The sequence below is a fragment of the Paramisgurnus dabryanus genome, chromosome 1, assembly GCF_030506205.2.
Source record: "Paramisgurnus dabryanus chromosome 1, PD_genome_1.1, whole genome shotgun sequence".
In the NCBI taxonomy this organism is placed as follows: domain Eukaryota; kingdom Metazoa; phylum Chordata; class Actinopteri; order Cypriniformes; family Cobitidae; genus Paramisgurnus; species Paramisgurnus dabryanus.
In genome coordinates this window covers 10,849,046-10,867,247 of record NC_133337.1, presented here as the reverse complement: position 1 = coordinate 10,867,247, position 18,202 = coordinate 10,849,046, and the positions used below count along the sequence as shown (strand labels likewise).

The 18,202-nt window shown below is 35.3% G+C and overlaps 4 long non-coding RNA genes across 9 annotated transcripts in view; 2 read left to right on the top strand and 2 right to left on the bottom strand.

Moving 5' to 3' along the window:
• The window catches only part of LOC135747196 (uncharacterized), a 6,430-nt gene extending 2,728 nt beyond the window's left edge, over positions 1 to 3,702 (top strand). For 2 of the 4 annotated variants that reach the window (XR_010531759.2, XR_010531762.2), the window contains 3 exons: positions 566 to 625; positions 2,006 to 2,149; positions 2,921 to 3,702. This is a non-coding gene — a long non-coding RNA (uncharacterized lncRNA). The remainder of the gene's footprint in view (positions 1 to 565; positions 626 to 2,005; positions 2,150 to 2,920) is intronic. The other 2 variants (XR_010531761.2, XR_010531760.2) reach the window with 2 other exon arrangements.
• A 1,815-nt stretch (positions 3,703 to 5,517) lies between these two features.
• Positions 5,518 to 9,970, bottom strand: LOC135747197 (uncharacterized). Its single transcript, XR_010531763.2, has 4 exons — positions 9,719 to 9,970; positions 8,624 to 8,724; positions 7,192 to 7,277; positions 5,518 to 6,560 (listed from the first exon to the last, which is right to left on the bottom strand). It is a non-coding gene; the product is annotated as an uncharacterized lncRNA (long non-coding RNA).
• Positions 9,971 to 13,640: 3,670 nt separating this feature from the next.
• On the top strand, positions 13,641 to 18,124 carry LOC135747208 (uncharacterized). 3 transcript variants are annotated; one of them, XR_012335127.1, is made up of 8 exons: positions 13,641 to 13,746; positions 15,316 to 15,375; positions 15,472 to 15,516; positions 16,281 to 16,358; positions 16,470 to 16,523; positions 16,761 to 16,932; positions 17,043 to 17,144; positions 17,806 to 18,124. It is a non-coding gene; the product is annotated as an uncharacterized lncRNA (long non-coding RNA). The 3 variants fall into 3 exon arrangements; XR_010531788.2 differs by having other exon boundaries at positions 17,043 to 17,140; positions 17,806 to 17,859; XR_010531790.2 differs by lacking the exon at positions 17,806 to 18,124 and having other exon boundaries at positions 17,043 to 17,796.
• LOC135747215 (uncharacterized) lies at positions 14,335 to 16,909 on the bottom strand. Its single transcript, XR_012335175.1, has 4 exons — positions 16,788 to 16,909; positions 16,449 to 16,532; positions 16,263 to 16,341; positions 14,335 to 15,363 (listed from the first exon to the last, which is right to left on the bottom strand). It is a non-coding gene; the product is annotated as an uncharacterized lncRNA (long non-coding RNA).
• Positions 18,125 to 18,202: the final 78 nt, after the last annotated feature.

Sequence of the window (18,202 nt, the reverse complement as noted above, 5' to 3'; positions counted from 1 at the left end):
GCTGCACTGCTTTTTATAAAGTGACCAAATCAAGGTGCACCTTGTGTTTCCACGTCTTTAAAACGCATTTGGTGTGATTGGCCCCCAACAAGGGTTTTTTCTGCTGCTTTTTATTTTTTCAGCTTTTGCCTTGATATTGTATTTTACATTGGTAAATGCCTATGGACATTGGCTACTAGCGTTCTGCATGTGTAAATCCACATCGATGCGAACAATGACGCAAACGTGTAAATGAAAAGTGGCGGATAGCCTACTGTGTAGAGGCATTGGGGTAGGTCTGACTAAATCAGCCTTAATGACAACTGCATCAGTCTTCAATGATGGTTTAACTTTTACACAGATAAACACTCACTTTGTCTATCCAGACCTCAAGGTTAGAGTTCGAACAGATTCAGATAGTTGTTTTTGTTCATTTTCTAAGTATTTTGTTGATATTTTAGTCCTAATTGATTATGACAGATTTGTTACAGCCTTATCTGTCAAAATGACAGGCAATAAGAAAGTTTAATTCAACCTCTGGTTGTAAAGCAGATTTTGAACCAGTCTTCTTCAATTGTGTCACTAGCCTACCACAATCCCTGTGCACCAGCTATGGAAAGTGCAGACCAAACTTCTACCTCCACCTGTGAGTCTCTTCCCACATTTAGTAAAGTAATGAATGCAGTTTTACAAATGAAAGGTTTTTTAGGGTACATTATTTTAATTACCAAATGATTTCTCGGATGAATTGGATAAAAAAGACAATATTTTATTTTTCATTTATGAAAACTGGTTGTTGCTGCATGAACTCAAGCACATTTATTTCAAACACATCAACGCAACGTCATTGCTATAAACAGCTATTTTGGATAAAAGATAATGCACATCAGGTCACACAAATCAAACACGAAGAGTTGTCATACACCGTGTGTACAGTCAGTCATTCAAATTGGATATACACAAAAATCAGATTTAAACTGACAGTGTAAACATAGTCTATGAGATCAATGAGGGGTCAATAGATCTAGTTCAATCAACGCCCTCACCATGCTCTCCCAGCTTTAGGTGCTTAGACCTGTTTTTCTAATCAAACAATACAAGGACAGATGTTTCGGCGTTATTGCCTTCATGGCATGAAAGATTAAAATCTGCATTTAAACCCAAAGGGGATATGATCTTTAAATAAAATTGCCTGTCATTTTATTGATTACAACCATAATACTGAACAACTTTAAAGGTCCCGTTTTTCCTGTGTTTTTGAAGCTTTGATTGTGTTTACAGTGCACAATATAACATGTGTTCATGTTTCACATGCGGTATTTTTCACACAATCTACTTATCTATATAGTGCTTTCACTGTCCTAAAAACGGCTGATGTCTTCTTTGTCCTATGAAGTCCCTCCTTCAGAAATACGTAACGAGTTCTGATTGTGTAGTTTGTTTAGTGTGTTGTGATTTGACAGCAGCTTAGCTTAGCCAGGGTGGAGTTTAGTCAAACACACTTGCTTTGACGTCATTCAACCGGGAAGTAGAGGGCTGTAGTCCAAACCGGCCGTTCGCTGTATTGAAAGGGGAATTCTGTTAAAGATAATACATCGCCTGGCTGGCAGTGAACTTTAAGCTTTAACATTTACAGGTATTATTTATGCTATTACATACAGCAACATTACACACTAACTAAAGTTTGAAATAGGGGATCAGAAAAAACGTGACCTTTAATGTTTAAGTATTGAGAAAATAATTAATTCTTACTGTGGTGGAGATATTGAAAACTCTTACAAAGAGAGTCATTTTGGGTGTTTTATTTAAAGACCATGTCCCCTTTTAGCCTGACTACGTCAGACTTTGTACTTCCGCTCAAGCAAAGTAGCAGAGAATGGTATTACTATGCTAGTCCCCTTTGGGTTTAAATGAAGATTTTGATCTTTCATGTTTTTAATATTTTGGTTTTTCTTTGGGTGCAATTTATATAAATGAAATACTTTGTCTGATGTGATGATGTTCTCATTGTGTTCTGTTGTTACAGATAGAACTGAACTGGAGTCTGTGAACTAATGCTGTGTTCGAGACAACTGGAACAGCAAACAAAGTTGAGTATCCGACCTCTCAACTTGTGACTGATCGATCAGCACCAACCTCAACGAGATGCATCATTTGACATTGCAGACAAGTTGGTGGCTAGCCTTTCACAGCCTTACATGAACCGCAAACAAACTTTAAACTATTTTTACAGCACATAATATTTATGAACATGAATGTTAAATTATCCAGTAACCATTTTCTGCCATAATTGGCACAAGAACACAAACTTCTCCTGGCGTCTCATTATGTGGTAAACACGCAAATGTGATATGTGATTGACTGGAATGCATTGAGGTCGGTGGTAGGATATTTAATGACATAACATCAGAAATCCGAATTGTAACACTGCGCAATATTTCACATAATTGTCATGACCTGATTATCCTCCCATGTTTTTAACACAACCATTGATTGGTCACACGGAAGCAGAGACTTTGTCCTTTCTATCTCTCAAAAAAAGAATTCTATATTTAATGTTAAAAAACACTTACAGTAGACTGTGTTAGATAACTGTGCTTTTGGAAGTCATTTCTGATAACCGCACACCTAACTTGTCTAATGTCTTAAAAATAGGCACCAGAGCAATGTTTGTGGTAACCGTGGTATAAGAGGAATAATTGACTCCGGTCCTTTGAATTATTTGAAAATAAAGCACACCCGCGGTGTAACGGCACTCTGCTTCGCGTCGTGCCGCATTGCACCTTGGGTGTGCATTATTTTCTTATAATTCAATGGCCCGTCGTCAATTATTCCTTACATATTGAAGGTTGACAGGTTTGTTTGCATGTAATTGCAGTATTATTAATTTGGGGTTGATAGTCCAATGTTGATTTGAGAGAAAAAAATTTTTTCTTTTTAGATCCTTTCTCTTTTTAATGCAGCACTTAAGGATGAACCACCCTGATCTACTAAGATGCACAGATTCAACTCTGGCCCAGCATCATCCCCACACCTCATCTGCCATCAGTTTAATTTAATGTCTGTCAATTGCAAATGCTATTTATTTCAGTTATATTACAACTTAATGTTAACTTTAATTGAGACTAGTATTGTGTAAAGCTGGGGTTTCCAAACTTTTCATTTCAAAACCTATTAGACAAGTGTAATCTATTCTAGACCCACTAAAATATTTTTACATATACATTTTTTTAATGGGGTAAAACACATTTGTTCTCTTTCAGTGGAGTCATTTTATTTTCATAATATTTCATAATGTAAAGCAGTGGTTCTTAACGTTATTCCTCGAGGCCCACTGCTCTGCACATTTTGTATGTCTCTTTTATCTGACAGACTCAGTTCAGTTCATTGAGATCTCTTCTAATGAGCTGATGATTTGAATCAGGTGTGTTAAATAAGGGAGACATACAAAATGTGCAGGGCAGTGGGCCTCGAGGAATAACATTAAGAACCACTGATGTAAAGTAAATACAAGTTTATTTGCAATACCAAATATTTTATGGTATATTCTTTCAAAACCATTGTCATTGTTAATTATTAATTTGGCCAAACTGTTGTTGCATCATTAAGGTGTGCAACACACCTTAACCTACTGTGTGACCGACAAGTGGGTCCTCCTGACCCACAGTTTAAAATCCCCTGGTGTACTGAATGTATTGTAATTAAAGTCACATCTAAGTCTTGTGTAACAGTCTCCATTATTTAAATTGTGATTATATTCACAGTTTCACATGATACTTTCAGCACTTACTACATCACAGTGTTTTTAATGCTTTAATTTTTAGGTTTATTATAAATTCATTCATTTTTAAAGAATTCTTTCTTTATGTAGAACATGCAAAGTCTAAAATGGAAAGTGTCATGATCAGCTCTGGGTCTTGTGCAGTGATTAAAAGAGCAGGTAGTAAATGTCATAGCTTTGCAGTATATTGGTAGGCTCTGGATGTAATGAACATTCAGAACATATGTTTCATAAATTAAATTTGGTAAACAAACTTGTCAGAACAATTCATGCTGTGATGCTGGATAATACCTGGTCAAATTAATACATGTATAATGTGTTTCGACATTGTATAAGGTTTCTTCATCTATACAGACATCTGTTAGAGAACGGTGCAGAGACTGCTGTCCATTATTGGTTACAGTATATTTGTTAAAATGTTGCCAGTAAGATTATTTCCGTGTACAAGGTACTTTCTTTGAGAACCTTTAAGTGTTTTATTCTGCACTTAAAGCATAAACGCAATTTAAATGCAGGAGTCCCCTCGTCCTTACTGCCAAATATGCAAGTGAAACTGGACTAAACGCATACAGTATACATACGGGTATGATTTCATGTTTCTATATTACACGTGATACGAGGTAGGGTATATAAAAATAATATTTTATGAATGCTACATAAATCCAAACTCTTAAAAAACTGGCAAATTATATGCAGCTGGGTTTTTTTATCTTTTGTTTGTGTTTAATTACAATTAAACAAGAAATAAGTGTAAACAATGAAATGAGTTGAGCATTGAGGTCAGCTGATTCGTCTGCGTTTGCTCGGATTCAAGATCTCCAGAAGATGCATGCAGCTCGTAAAAATTTCGAATGTTTCAAGACATCGCCAAGACGTCTTGCAGAGATATTGCAGACGTCTTACTTTTCAATGTTCGCAGCCGATCTACAGAAGATGAAGCGATATTTAGCAGACGTCTCCGCGACGTACGTGTGCTATCTGGGACGTCTTCCATATCTCTACAAGACGTATTTAAGATCTTAAAAAATTCTAAATCCTACCTGCCTGCATGCATCTCCGTTTGGTCTTGAATCCGATCAAACGCAGACGAATCAGCAAAGACCTCCAACTCATTTCATTTTTTAAATAAATTGTTTAATTGTTTTAAAAATATAGTCAACATGTTTTTAAGGGTTGGCATTAATTTTGAAGCAAAAAATATAATTAAATATAATTAATAAAAGCCCATATCACGTATAATAAAAAACAATGTAGACATTTTGCGTTTAATCCAAAACGTTAAAAAGGCACTTACCGTAGATAAAGCACCATGCACAAGAAAAGGTGATCTCATACTCTTTCTGACTACAAAATATTAACAAATACAAAACACACAAGAACATCATTGCCAACAGCCACTGCCCCTCTGACTGTTTTATCAGTCTGAAATGAAAAAAGTTATACATTTAATTAAATAAAACAATTGCCAACAAGCTGATTATCTTAAGGTGACCCTGCTTACTGCAATTCCTGCTTATTATAATTACTGGGTGTGTGACTCACATTAAGTGTGTTTGTCAACAGTTATATATCTAAGGTTGAAACTTTTGATAGTTTTTGACCCCACGCCATCCATTGAAATTGTGTAACACACCTTGCATTTTCACAACATTTAGTTTTAAAAATCATCTGAACAAACTCTGAGCAAACCAAAGGTGATATTGAGAATGTTTATATAGATGAAGAAACCTCATAAAAAATTGAAAACACAATACACAATCATTTGACCAGGTTTAATCCAGCATCACAGCATGAATTATATTGACTAGTTTGTTTACCAAATTTGAATAAAATGTTTAACCTATGTGTTAATATGATTACAGCCACAGTGTAACAAAATACTGCAAAGCTATTGATCACGTTCTCATTACATTACTTCACAAGACCCAAAGCTGATCAGGACACTTTAAGAGCACTGTAACGTAGTAACTGCTGAAAGAACCATGTAATACTGTGAATATAATGACAAACTGTTCCATAACACTTAGATGTGACTTTAATTACAATACAACATACTCTTTCTCATACTCAGGGTTTTTAAACTGTGGGTGAAGACCCACTTGTGGGTCGCACCGTAAGATAGTGAGTGTTGCATTGTAGTAATGGTTTGTCCAATTAATTATTAGCAATGGTTTTGATATACTATAAGATTACACCTGTCTAAAGCCCATAATACACGGCACGATTTTTGGCTGTCCCAGATGAAAGATTACCAATCGTGAAACAATTGTGGAGATTTCTGTGATCGTGGCTCTTAATTGGTGGTCCTATCTCATACAGTGTGAGAGGTTTAAAGACGTCTGTTTTCCCAGTCCTGGGACCAAAGACACCTACGATAGTTTTATGACAGTGTAAGAAGTTCAGGATGATCATCGCACATCAACAATGTGTTTGTTTCTACGACCTGCATACCTGTATTTGTTTACCACTAGCGCATGTTGATGACAGATGTCGCAGCTTCAGATGCAATAGGTGTCTTCATCGACAGTCTACTGCTGAAGTTTAAACAATCCTTGTCACACAGTGTGATAAGGTCTTATTGGATTGCAAAAATCCTGCTGTGTATCCTGGGCTTAATATGTTGTGGAATGAAAAGTTTGGAAACCCCTGCTTAACACAAAGTCTCATTTAAAGTTTATAAGAACTTTTGCAATAGACCGACACTAAACGAAACTGATGGCAGATGAGGTGTTGGGATGACAATGGGCCAGAGTTGAATCTGTGCATCTTAGCAGATCACAGGCAGGTTTCTCCTGAAGTGCTGCATTAAGAAAAGAAAGGAAAAGATGTTAGAACATTTTTAAGGAAATTTAAATAATTCTCACAATCAATATTGGACTATAAACAATAAATTATTACCAGTGCAATAACATGCAAACAGACCTGTCAACCACCTTAATAATAGATACTACGCGGTAGGCATGGGCTGGTTACCAGTTTTAAGGTACACCGTGGTTTTAAACAGTCAAGGTTACAAAACCACTAAAATGGTCTGTGAAACCGTCTCCAAGGTATGAACTGTATTTATACAAAATTCATTAAGTCATGTGATTGATTTGATGTTTACATGTTATACATTTCGAAAATATTATATATAATATAATTTAAAGGCTTTATTTTTACCTGCCATTTAAAAATAAAAAAATTTAGTGTAGCAATGGGAATACCGCAACACTGTGAAACCGTGGTATTTTTGCTAAAGGTAATCATACCGCCAGAATCTTATACTGGCCCATGCCTACTAAGCGGTTGTACCATGTGTTAGAAACATCAAGATTCTCAAATTTTTAGGGCTAGCGCAATACCACAGTTTTGGCTATTCTTCATGTTCTCTAGGGCAGTTATTTTGCCCCAGTGACAGAAACAGCGACAGTAATCAAATAATTCATTACCTTATCTACATGTGGGTAGAGGCCCACAGGTGAAGGAAGATTTTTGGCCTGCACTTTCACAGCTGGTAAACATGGATTGTGGTGGGCTAGTGACAGAATGAAGAAGATCAGTTTAAAATGTGCTTTACAACCAGAGGTTGCATTATTTTGACAGACAAGGGCTGTAAGAAAATTGTCAAAATCAATAATAATATGAGCCAACAGCCAAACAATAACAACTAAACTCAATCAACTATCTTAATCTGCCTGAACTCAAATCTTGTGGTCTATAAAGTGGGAGTTTATCTGTGTGTAATTCAACCATCATGTTAGACTGAAGGAATTGCAGTTATCATTAGATTTCCCGACAGCACTGGACAAATGACTTCTCACACTCAGTGTGACTTGAGACAAAGGATAAACAAAGACATTGAGTATGTTTACATGCACATAATAAGAGGACAATTATCTTATTATGATATTATAAAAATCAGCTTATTACATTAACATGTTTCAAGCGTTTTAATTTACTTTTATTTGTGAAGTTTATCTATCACAGGTGGAGACATACGCACATACGAAACGGCAAAAAAGACTTTAAAATCTGGTTTAAGAGCAAAAAACTACCTGTGCCAATCAGTTTTTGCCATTTATGGGCTTTACCCTATAAAAGAAAACCATTTTATGCATTTAAATGACCTTACACGTTATCAGTTTATTAAGCGTTTAGACTATGTAGACACACTCACTGTGCACTAAAATTAAAAAAATTGGTTAACACGACCACTCGTGGTGGCTTCACTCAGAGGTTGGAGAAGACAACAGGTGGACTAAACATCAAGCCTCTGCACGATTCAGGTAAGTGGAATAAAATACATTGTAAATAAACATTATTAAAACAGATTGTGAAGTCATTCATTCAAAACTTGCTATGACCTAAGCCTAAATGACTTAATTTCTTTTTAGAATTAAGACAACCTTAGCAGGAGAGCCCCAGCAGTAACTTTCTCTCAAGCAGATGAGCAATAAGTTGCTTTGTATGAACACCACCCTAACAATCAAGGTAAAAGAGCATTAAACATTAAAGGTATTGCGGAGAATTTAGGTTTTCCGGGTGGATCATCAAGACTATTGGTCCTCCTAGTTGTCAATCTGGAGTGTTGCGCAATTGCATTTTTTTTAAAAAGCGGAGACGGCGTTTCTTTTCTAAAATTCGAGAAAATCCTCCGCTACACCTTTAAGTGGAAAATTTCTATAGCATGCTGCTTATAGCTAGTGAGAAAGATAATCTAATTGATCTACCATGCATATCCTTCAAATAACTTAACAGAACAACTGAACATGTATAATATAATTTAATATGTACATTATTAATAATAATTGTTAATAATATTTAATATTTGTGAAATTATATACTTGTGAATTCATTATATTTGCAATGTTTATACATTACCTGTTTTTAGGTAAACAGATTATCCATCAGTGGGTGCCTCAAGGTCGGCTCTGTAAATACTGTATTCTGCATGTTTCCGAGCACACGTTTTCCAGGACACACTAATATTAAACAGAAAAACAACATAAATCAGTGTTAAACACAAACAAATTTTAGGTAAATTAAATAAGGTTTTCATTTTCAATCAATATAAAAGAAATAAACGCAATAAAAAACAATGTCAGTGATGTAATAAATATGTGTAAATTTACACGCATCATTTATTAAGCATTATAAAAAAATCCAGCAATATGATTAAACTTTGGTTATTTGTTATTATCCCTGCATTCAAATGGTTGCAGGTTGGAGCAGGAAGTTAACCCTTCTGTCGCGCAAGCGCGAGCATAGACAGTGGTCGCGAGGCCATTCGTACGTCACGTGAGCGCCATTTTCATGATATGACCGTTTTTCCTCAGGCACACTTCAACATTTTCTTCGCATTTAACATCATTATTAACATGTAAATAATATAATTCGTAAACATAACGTTTATGTTAATTTATAATATGTTTTTTTTTTTATTATTGTTGGCTTTAAGTTAATTTGTCTGTCAGACTCAGTTTGTTCGTGTTGGTAAGTAACTTAACGTACGTTATTAACGTTACGCTAGCCTTTTGTCATGTATGTGTTGTTAGAAACTGATAAAAATACGAATTAATTCACAGATATAAATAACTTTATAGCTAATACAACTGAAAAAATATATTAACTTAATTATCAAACCACTTCGCTATAAAACTTTAAGGCTTCTTGTGAATACCGGTCGTTTACATAACGTTAACTTACTCCAAGCAAGTCGGACGGGAATATTGATACATTTTATAACTCAAGTAACTTTAAGTTAAACAGGGGCTGGTCTAGGCTAACTTAGCAAATTTTTACCCCACCACCGCTGAGAAAACGGTTACATGTTCAACGTGCCTTGCCTTCAGGATTTGCAGCTCGATTTTGGCTTGCATTGATAAACGTTACAAACAAACAAACCAAAAAAAAGAATGATCATATACGACAATCAATCTTTAGATCCACTACATGCATAACATGTTGGTTACTTACCTCTACTGATGAAACTCCTTCGTCAGCGTTGTAACTTCACATGTTGGTTTTGGTAAATCACACGAGGCCAAAGATCGAGGTGAAAAAGAGAAATAAATCGTTCTGCGATCGTTTAACGCGATGAGACACGAAGCCTTAAAAGCCACAGGCTACTCCAGCCCAAAGCCCTTGTGTCCGGCTTCACGTGGCTTAGCCTTAACCAGTATGACATCACAGTACCGCGTGATTACACTGTTTCGTGGGCTTTTGAATCACTCTCGCGGTACTTCAATGTCTGCGCATGTGTGCCTGAAGTCAACCACTCATGCTTGTAACAGGGGTAGCGTTTGTGCGCTCAGTGATTTAGGGTGTTACAAAACAAGATTATTACATATATATTATCAATTAGTATTGTAATAAAGCTTTTTAAATGTTTGTTAATGATTAAGTGTCATTAACAAACTCTGATTTAAAACATCAATATATATGCTACGTAAATTTTCCTTAAATCATCAAAACATCCAAAATCAATGAAACAACAACAATGTATTTAAGATGAGACACATTCAGCATTTATAATTTTTTCTCTCTTTTTTGTTTGACTTTGTTTTCTACAGTAGCCTGTTAACAGTAGACCAAAGGTATGATGATCAATTATAAATGCAATATGGTTGAAAGGTCAGTAAACAAACAACAAAAAGGTAATTTCTTAATAGAATGTCTATACATTTTTTGCTTTTGTTACATATTTCATACATCAAAATCATTAAACGTTAATAATTATGTATTCCAACTTGTTGCAGCTTGACAAAAATGTAGCTTGAAGGAGAAGGGACAGCTGAGTAACAAAGTCCTGTGCCCGGTTGCATGAAACTTCTTAAGTAAGGGTTTCCCTGAGGGAGAAAAAAACCTTGAGGTAAGGGATTTCACTAAGAGCGTTGCAAGAAACCTCTTAACTGTCACCCTTACCTAAGTGTTTATACTAAGCGTTTCACAGTACTTTCTGACAACATACAGCAAAGACCGCCGCGGTTGCTATAGTTACCGCCTCTAACAGTAAACAGAACATAACGAACCACAAAGCCAAACCCTTGCTAAAATTACACTTTTATTAATATAATTGTGCTATGGAGAGTACAAACGTAACAGAAAACAAAAAACGTAAACCAAACTGGACAGAGGACGAAAAAGCAATTCTTTTAGAAGAATTCACAAAAAGAAAAAACATTCTCCAAAGCCGCTATAACCCATCAGTCACTCATTCACACAAATCGAAAGCCTGGCAGGAGATAACAGAAAAAATAAATTCAAGAAATCTTGCTGTCAAGCGAACAGTAGAAGAAGTTATGAAAAAGTATGAAAACATAGTGGTGAGTTCAAGAAAAGAAATTGCAAACAATAAAAAAGAATCCGGAAAGACCGGTAAGTAACGTTCATGCTCCTGCCTGATAAATTGTATCAAAAAGGTATCGCGCTTGGTATGGAACAATGTTACACCTGTTTTGTTATGTAAAGGAGGAGGGCCGCCGCCACAAGACCTATCCGACACAGCGAAATTGGTACAAGATATATTAGGGAAGGATTCTCCTACTCTAGTCGGTATTCCAGGCGTTCCTCAAAGCAGTTCGGGAAGCAGGTAAAATAATGCAAAAAGCGCTATAACCTAAATAACATATACATGCATGTATAAACTGCATTTTTTGTGTGCAGTTTGTAAAGCATATTTTGTTTTTTGTTAGTGGTTATAATTATAATAATAATAATAATGCTAATAATTTTACTTTTCAGCATACCTACTCATAACTGGGAAGATGTTCGTGTGACAAGCCCGACTCCCAGCAGTACAGCGTCAAGGTAGTGACATAGGTTATTAGGTTTGATATATATATGGATCACAGGGGCTTACTTTTGGGGGACAGTGTAAATATATTTATTATATATATATATATATATATATATAATATATATATATAACATTATATAACTGTTCGTTCAATAACTGGCTATTTGTTTTGTTTTCAGACGTTCGTTTGAGGAAAGAGGATTAGAAACCACCAAGGCTACATCAGGGTTGGCTGAACTTCAACGAGAAGTTCTTTTGCTGCAGAAGAGAAAAGCAGAGTTGGAGATTTCTAAAATAGAAATGGAAAAGGAAAACTTGAATATGCAGAATATAGTTCTGCAATACAAAATTAACAAACTTGCTCGAGATGGATTAATAACTTTACAACCAGTAGGGGAAGAGTAACACAATTTTTGATCTGTTGATAGAGTGTTTATTATTCAAATGATTTGTAATATTAAATATTTAATTACTATATAACAATACTATACTATATAACTATATAAAAATACTATATTTAATAACTATATAACAATACATAACCAATGTGATTTTGCTTACTCTAAATGTTTTATGTCTGTTTTTTATTTATAATTAAGCATGTATATATTAGAGTCCTGAGTAAAGAATAAAGTATATAGAATAAAGTTTTGAGTTTACTTATTGTTAATTATAAATGCACTGCTTTATACAGTATCTAAATACTATTATAGCATACAGTTTAACATATTAGCTCACATTAGGAAAAAAAATTTTGCACAAGCACATCTCGGATAGCATGTCCCTCTGTTGTCACATCCTCCACAATATGATTTGGCTGCACTACGCCTTCAGGTTCAGTGTAGTCATCCATGAGCACACCTAAGTCTTTAGATATGTTAAAGAGGACGACGCATGCAACGATGACTCTCCCTGCTCTTGCTGGTTCTAGACGTAGCTCCCCGTGAAGACAGTGAAATCTCCTTTTAAGCTGACCAATCGTTCTTTCAATTATTACTCTAGTTTTTGTTAGAGCAGTGTTGTATCTTTCCTGCAATATAGGAAAAATATTCAGTTTTACTTTTACTAATTGTATGCTTATTTATTTATCCATAAACAACTTTAACTGAAGAAAATTAATTTTGCCTGTGCATCTCCTACTGGATTTCTGAAAGGTGTCATCAGCCATGAACGACAGGGATAACCACTGTCCCCCAAAAGTAAGCCCCTGTGTGATCCATTCTCAAAACTGCGATAAATGTTACTCTCTGATAACACGCGTGCGTCATGGGTACTCCCAGGCCACTCAGCGGTAACATTTCTTATTTTGCAGTCTGGATCACATATTAGCTGGACATTTATGGAATGGAAGTTTTTGCGGTTAACAAATTGATCTTCATATTGGTGAGGGGCTTGAATTCGGACGTGTGTTCCATCTATTACTCCGCAAATGCGTGGGAAACCAGCGACTGCAAAAAAACGCTCCGCTATTGCATCCTCCTCGTCTTTGGAAGGAAATTGTACATATTTGTCAATTTGGCGACACAGAGCTAAGGCCACTCTATGGACAGTTCTGCAGACAGTAGATTTGTGTACTTTAAAGACGTCGGCAATGACAGAATGAAAAGTACCGCAAGCAAAAAAACGCAAGGCAATTAAAACTTGAAGCAGTGCTGGAATTGCGTAACTTCGCCGGGTTTGGTGCTCAATGTCATGTTCCAGTGTCGCGGTGAGACGAAGGATTGACTGGCGGTCAAACCGATACTCTCTCAATAACTGCGTATCATTCAACGTCTCCAATGGATTATTACGATCATTAAAAACACGCCTTGGTATTTCCTCCTCTTCAATTAACACGAAATCAGCCATGGTATTTTGAGTTAAAGTTGACTTAAGGGAGCTGTTTTGGTCCCTTAAATTTATTAAGGTGAAATGGTCACTAAGGACTTTGTAGCAACGCTTAAGGGAACACTTAGATAATTAAGGGAAAAATAACAGCCTTAAGTTCCTTAAGGAAACCCTTAGGGTTTTTTTCTTGCAACCCAAGTTTCACTAAGGGTACCCTTAACCTTATATTTAAGGGATTTCTTAGCTTAAGGACTTTCATGCAACCGGGCACTGGTACGCAGACGACGATACTTTTACACTGACAAGAGTGTAATGATGATGGAGACACAAGCCAGAGAAAGGGGGACCAAACACCAGGCCAGAATTCTGCATGAGTCAGGTAAGCATAATGAGTTACAGCAGTGGTTCTCAACTCTGTTCATGGAGTCCCACTGCTCTGTGCATTCTGTATGTCTCTTTGATTTGACAGACTGAGGCTGCGTCCAAATATCACTTTGTGCATCCTATCGTGCATCATGTTCTGGATGTAAAGCATGAGACTTTTAATTGTATGTTAACATTTCTATGGTGTTCACTGCATTATTGTTATGCATTTTGTGAAACATCTGCAACATTGTGTCGTTTATTTAGGGACTACTGAATAAATAATACACTTTAATAAAGCTACATACTCAAAACAAAGAGCTTTTTTACAGGAGCAAAGAATTCTGCATCTAAAAGTTTGATATAAGCAAATGTTCATTTCAGAGTGTTCATTTTATTTACAGAAAAACTTAAAAATGTTAAATATAAATTAAAAGTAGTAAATAAAACACAAATACGTTTTGGTGCAAATTGCTGGCACTACCTGGATTGAAATTTTTACCCATGCTAATTGTGTCCTATCGGATGAATAATTCTACATGCACCCTTGGGATCTTCACGCCCACTAGAATACTTAGGCCAAATACAAAAAAAAAAACGTAATGTAAGTAGTCTAGTGCAAAGACAACAAGTGTGAACATTTGGACACAGCCTCAGTTCAGTTCATGAAGATCTCTACTAATGAGCTGATGATTTGAATAAGGTGTGTTAAATAAGGAAGACATACAAAATGTAAATAGCAGAGGACCTCAAGGAACAATGTTTAGGTACAGTTACACTGTATAAAACATTAACTAAACAGACAAATTATTTGTCATAGCTTCAATAAACAAAAGAATGTCACCTGCATAGTAGTGTACCCTACTACACTTGGTCTCTGCAACAGTCCAGTTTAGTTCATGGTAGGGGGGCATATTTAGAAACATAAATATTTTCAAATTATTTGCGACCCTTACAAAGACACTAATTTCCCACAGCCAGCAACAGCACAATGTTTGTCTGACATCACAATCTTACTGTTATTACAACTTTATGATTGTCAACAACTACTACTTTAGACTGAACACCAGTGGGCGGAGCCAACGATATAACGATGTGCTGTGTCTTTCTGTGGGGGAGGTCAAATGAAAATTAATTTAGCTAGTGACATCACTACTCCAGCCATTTTACATTCGTAAAAGAAGAATGCTGTCTGCGATTCACTTGTGTTTCCATGATTGCAAAAACCTTTATCGAAGTACATATACAATTGTTTAAGTGTCATAATTAAAACATGCCTAAATTGGCAGTGACCCTGGCTTAAGTCGATACAAAACTCAAGTGCAAATCATGACACTCATATTAACTGTAGTTTTGCAAATTATTGTAACACCGATATCAGATATGAATAGTGTCTTATGTAAATATAAAAAGATCAGAACAAAAAATGAATATAGTCAAAAAAATATGATCTGTGCATTAAGATTTGCATTGTAAATGCAGTCTTATTGTTACGAAAAAACTTGGTTATTGCTGGAATCATGAATGGTCTGAATAGGATTTGAGTTTGTTTACTTGTGAAACTTACCTGCACCACCATTTACAGATCCAGTGGGTGCAGATCATCATACAGATGGTTCAAGTGTGGATCCACCTAATATTCAAGGTAAAAGAGCATTTGTTCACAGCATTATCTAAGAAAACATATCACTAGATATTACATATTAGATGTTAATGTCTGACTCTGATCCATACGAAACAGATTTTCTGTCCTGGGACACTCGGCTAACCATCAAGAAAGAACACAGTAGGTTAACAAGAATCTGACCTCACGTTTGATCATTACAAAATTATGGCAGTACATTACACATTTAAGGACTGTTATTCCTCTGGCTGATTTAAAAATACCCAAAAGTTCTTAAAAAGAAGCAGCCCTAGTTATTTTGGCTTGTTAAACATAAACTATATAGACATAACTATTGCGACACCTCCTTCTAATAAACAGGTTTAAATACTTTACTTATTTCCATGAGCACAAATCTTAATGCTACAGCATATGATATTCTAGAAAAACCGTTTGATGCTAAATTTATAGCAAGAGTTTTGGCAGGGCCCTTTTCAATACCAACTTAAGAATGACCCTACAAACAAAGTAAGGTTCAAACAGAAAATTAGTGATTCAGTCTGGTGTGGAAGAACTTTGACTGGTCTGAATAAACCCCAGACCTTAACTCAGCTAACACCTTTGATATGACTCAAAGGTTTTTAGCCAAAAACTCATCACCTAAACCTATCAATGACTTGTACAAGAAGCTGTAGTCATTTCGGAACAGAAAAAGGCACTTACAAAACTGTTGCAACAAAAATCAAAATTATTTGTAGTGGTATTATATGGTATAGCATTTTTATTTGTTTTGATTGGACATACTGGAATAAATAAACATGTTTATTAGAATGAGGCCTCCCAATACTTTTGTCTAGTGTATTTGCCACAGACAGGGTAACGCAATCCTTAGAGTGTGCTTCTTTGTAAATGTGACAAATGAAAATGACCTGATCCATCATTTCCAGCTCCAGTGGGCATCCTTTATCCATCCAGACCCTCATACAGATGGTTGGAGTTTTGATTCACCTAAAGTACCATGCAAGGTAAGAGAGCATTTGTTGACATAATTAGGAAGAAAACATAAACGCATTGTTCATGGCATTTAAATACAACATAACACTGTTTAATACTACCTTTTTCTGTTCAATCCATAGAGCACTCATTTTCCCTCTTGAGACCATGGTGTGACCTGCAAGGTCGAATGGAGAGTAAGTTGCCTAAAAAATAAAAAAATAAAAGTATTTAAAATTGTCATTAGCTAAACATCAACATGTCTGAGGCAGATGCAGGTCTGATAATCTGTCCAACATTCAAAACCTCACAGTAAATCTACAGTCTTGAGTACTGTTTTAAATCAATGTATACATATGCTCATTATGAATTTTAATAAAAAATACTAAATGTATATAAAAAGCCTCAATTCAATTATTTTTTTGATATTGCAGCTGTAAGCGAGACAATCTTGGAGTCACCTGCATTGACTGGTCCAGTTGTTAGTCTAATTACAGATGGAGATTATAGAAGAGGATGATGTCTTTTCTCCAACATCTTTCTAGACTGATAAAAGATCTAGACAGGCTTGAACAAAAGTTAACAGAGGGGCTTATATAGAGAATGGTAAGAACCATTTTATCCGTCAAACTTTTTACCAATTATTGTAAACATAAACAATATTATAGGGCTTAATTTGTTTTGAACATTACTTCAATGTACTGTATCTGTTTAAGGTGAGCAGCTACACATAAAAGAAGAACATGGAGAATCTGCCCAGAGGTGTTAACCAGCAATGCAGCTATACAACTAAATTGATGCAGGCGGAAACAATGTGTGTATGTTATGTCCAAATGTTGTTATGTTCAAATGTTTTACAATATACTTAAACAGGTGGACCTGTCAATATTGCATTAGTCAAGTACAACTGAGTAGGTTAAGTTTACATATCAACGTCAATAAATATATAAAAATAAATATCAGTCTTGACAGCAAACATAATAATGTTAAATAAAATAATAATTACAGCTTTTTAAGAAATTTACACGGGCTCAAACTATCAGTGAAATTAACTATCAAAAACCTAAAATAACCACAGACACGTGAATAAAATATCTAACGTGAACTAGCTAGTTACTGTACATACATTGCTAATTATCAACGAAATTTCTAGTTAACTGATCCCACACCCAGCATTATTAAAATGTATTATTACTACATACCTTAAACAAATGTCCCCTTAAATCGCCAGACCAGGACAGGTTTCTTTCTTGCCCTTCTTCGTTTGCATTGCGACGTCGATATAAGTGCATGGTGTGGTGTAGCACGAATTTAACGCAAAGACGCTCATATTAATAATATACACGATATTGACTATTAATACGGATGATTTTATCTTTGTTTGACATTCTAATCAGAGTTATATTGAGGAAACAAAGAAAACATATGACATAGTTTGTAAAATTCATTTTTCCTTATTTTTGTAATGGTTTCTTTTAGAATGCAGCTGCTGCAGATGAAGAATCCGTCCGTATACCACTGAAGGAGACGCGGAAAATCGGGAAAAGATGTTCTTTGCCCGAGGAAGCATTTGATTAATTTAAAGATATTGTGTTTCTTTGTATGTTATAGAAAAACGTTGCTTTTTTGCATACACTCGTGTAAATATGCATCTTATGAATGTTTTCCTTTGTCTAATTTTAATAAATTTTACGCAATCAACTGCCTGTTTTATTGAAAATACTGTTTTAATTGTTGTCAATGATATATTGTAATAATGTGTATAACTGTGTAGAAGATGTAGTTTAGAGCAATTTATTTTTAATGATCTTTTAATCGTCTTTTAAAGCTCTCAGAAACATCTTAGAAAGAGCTCTATTAAAGCTCTTATAAAGAT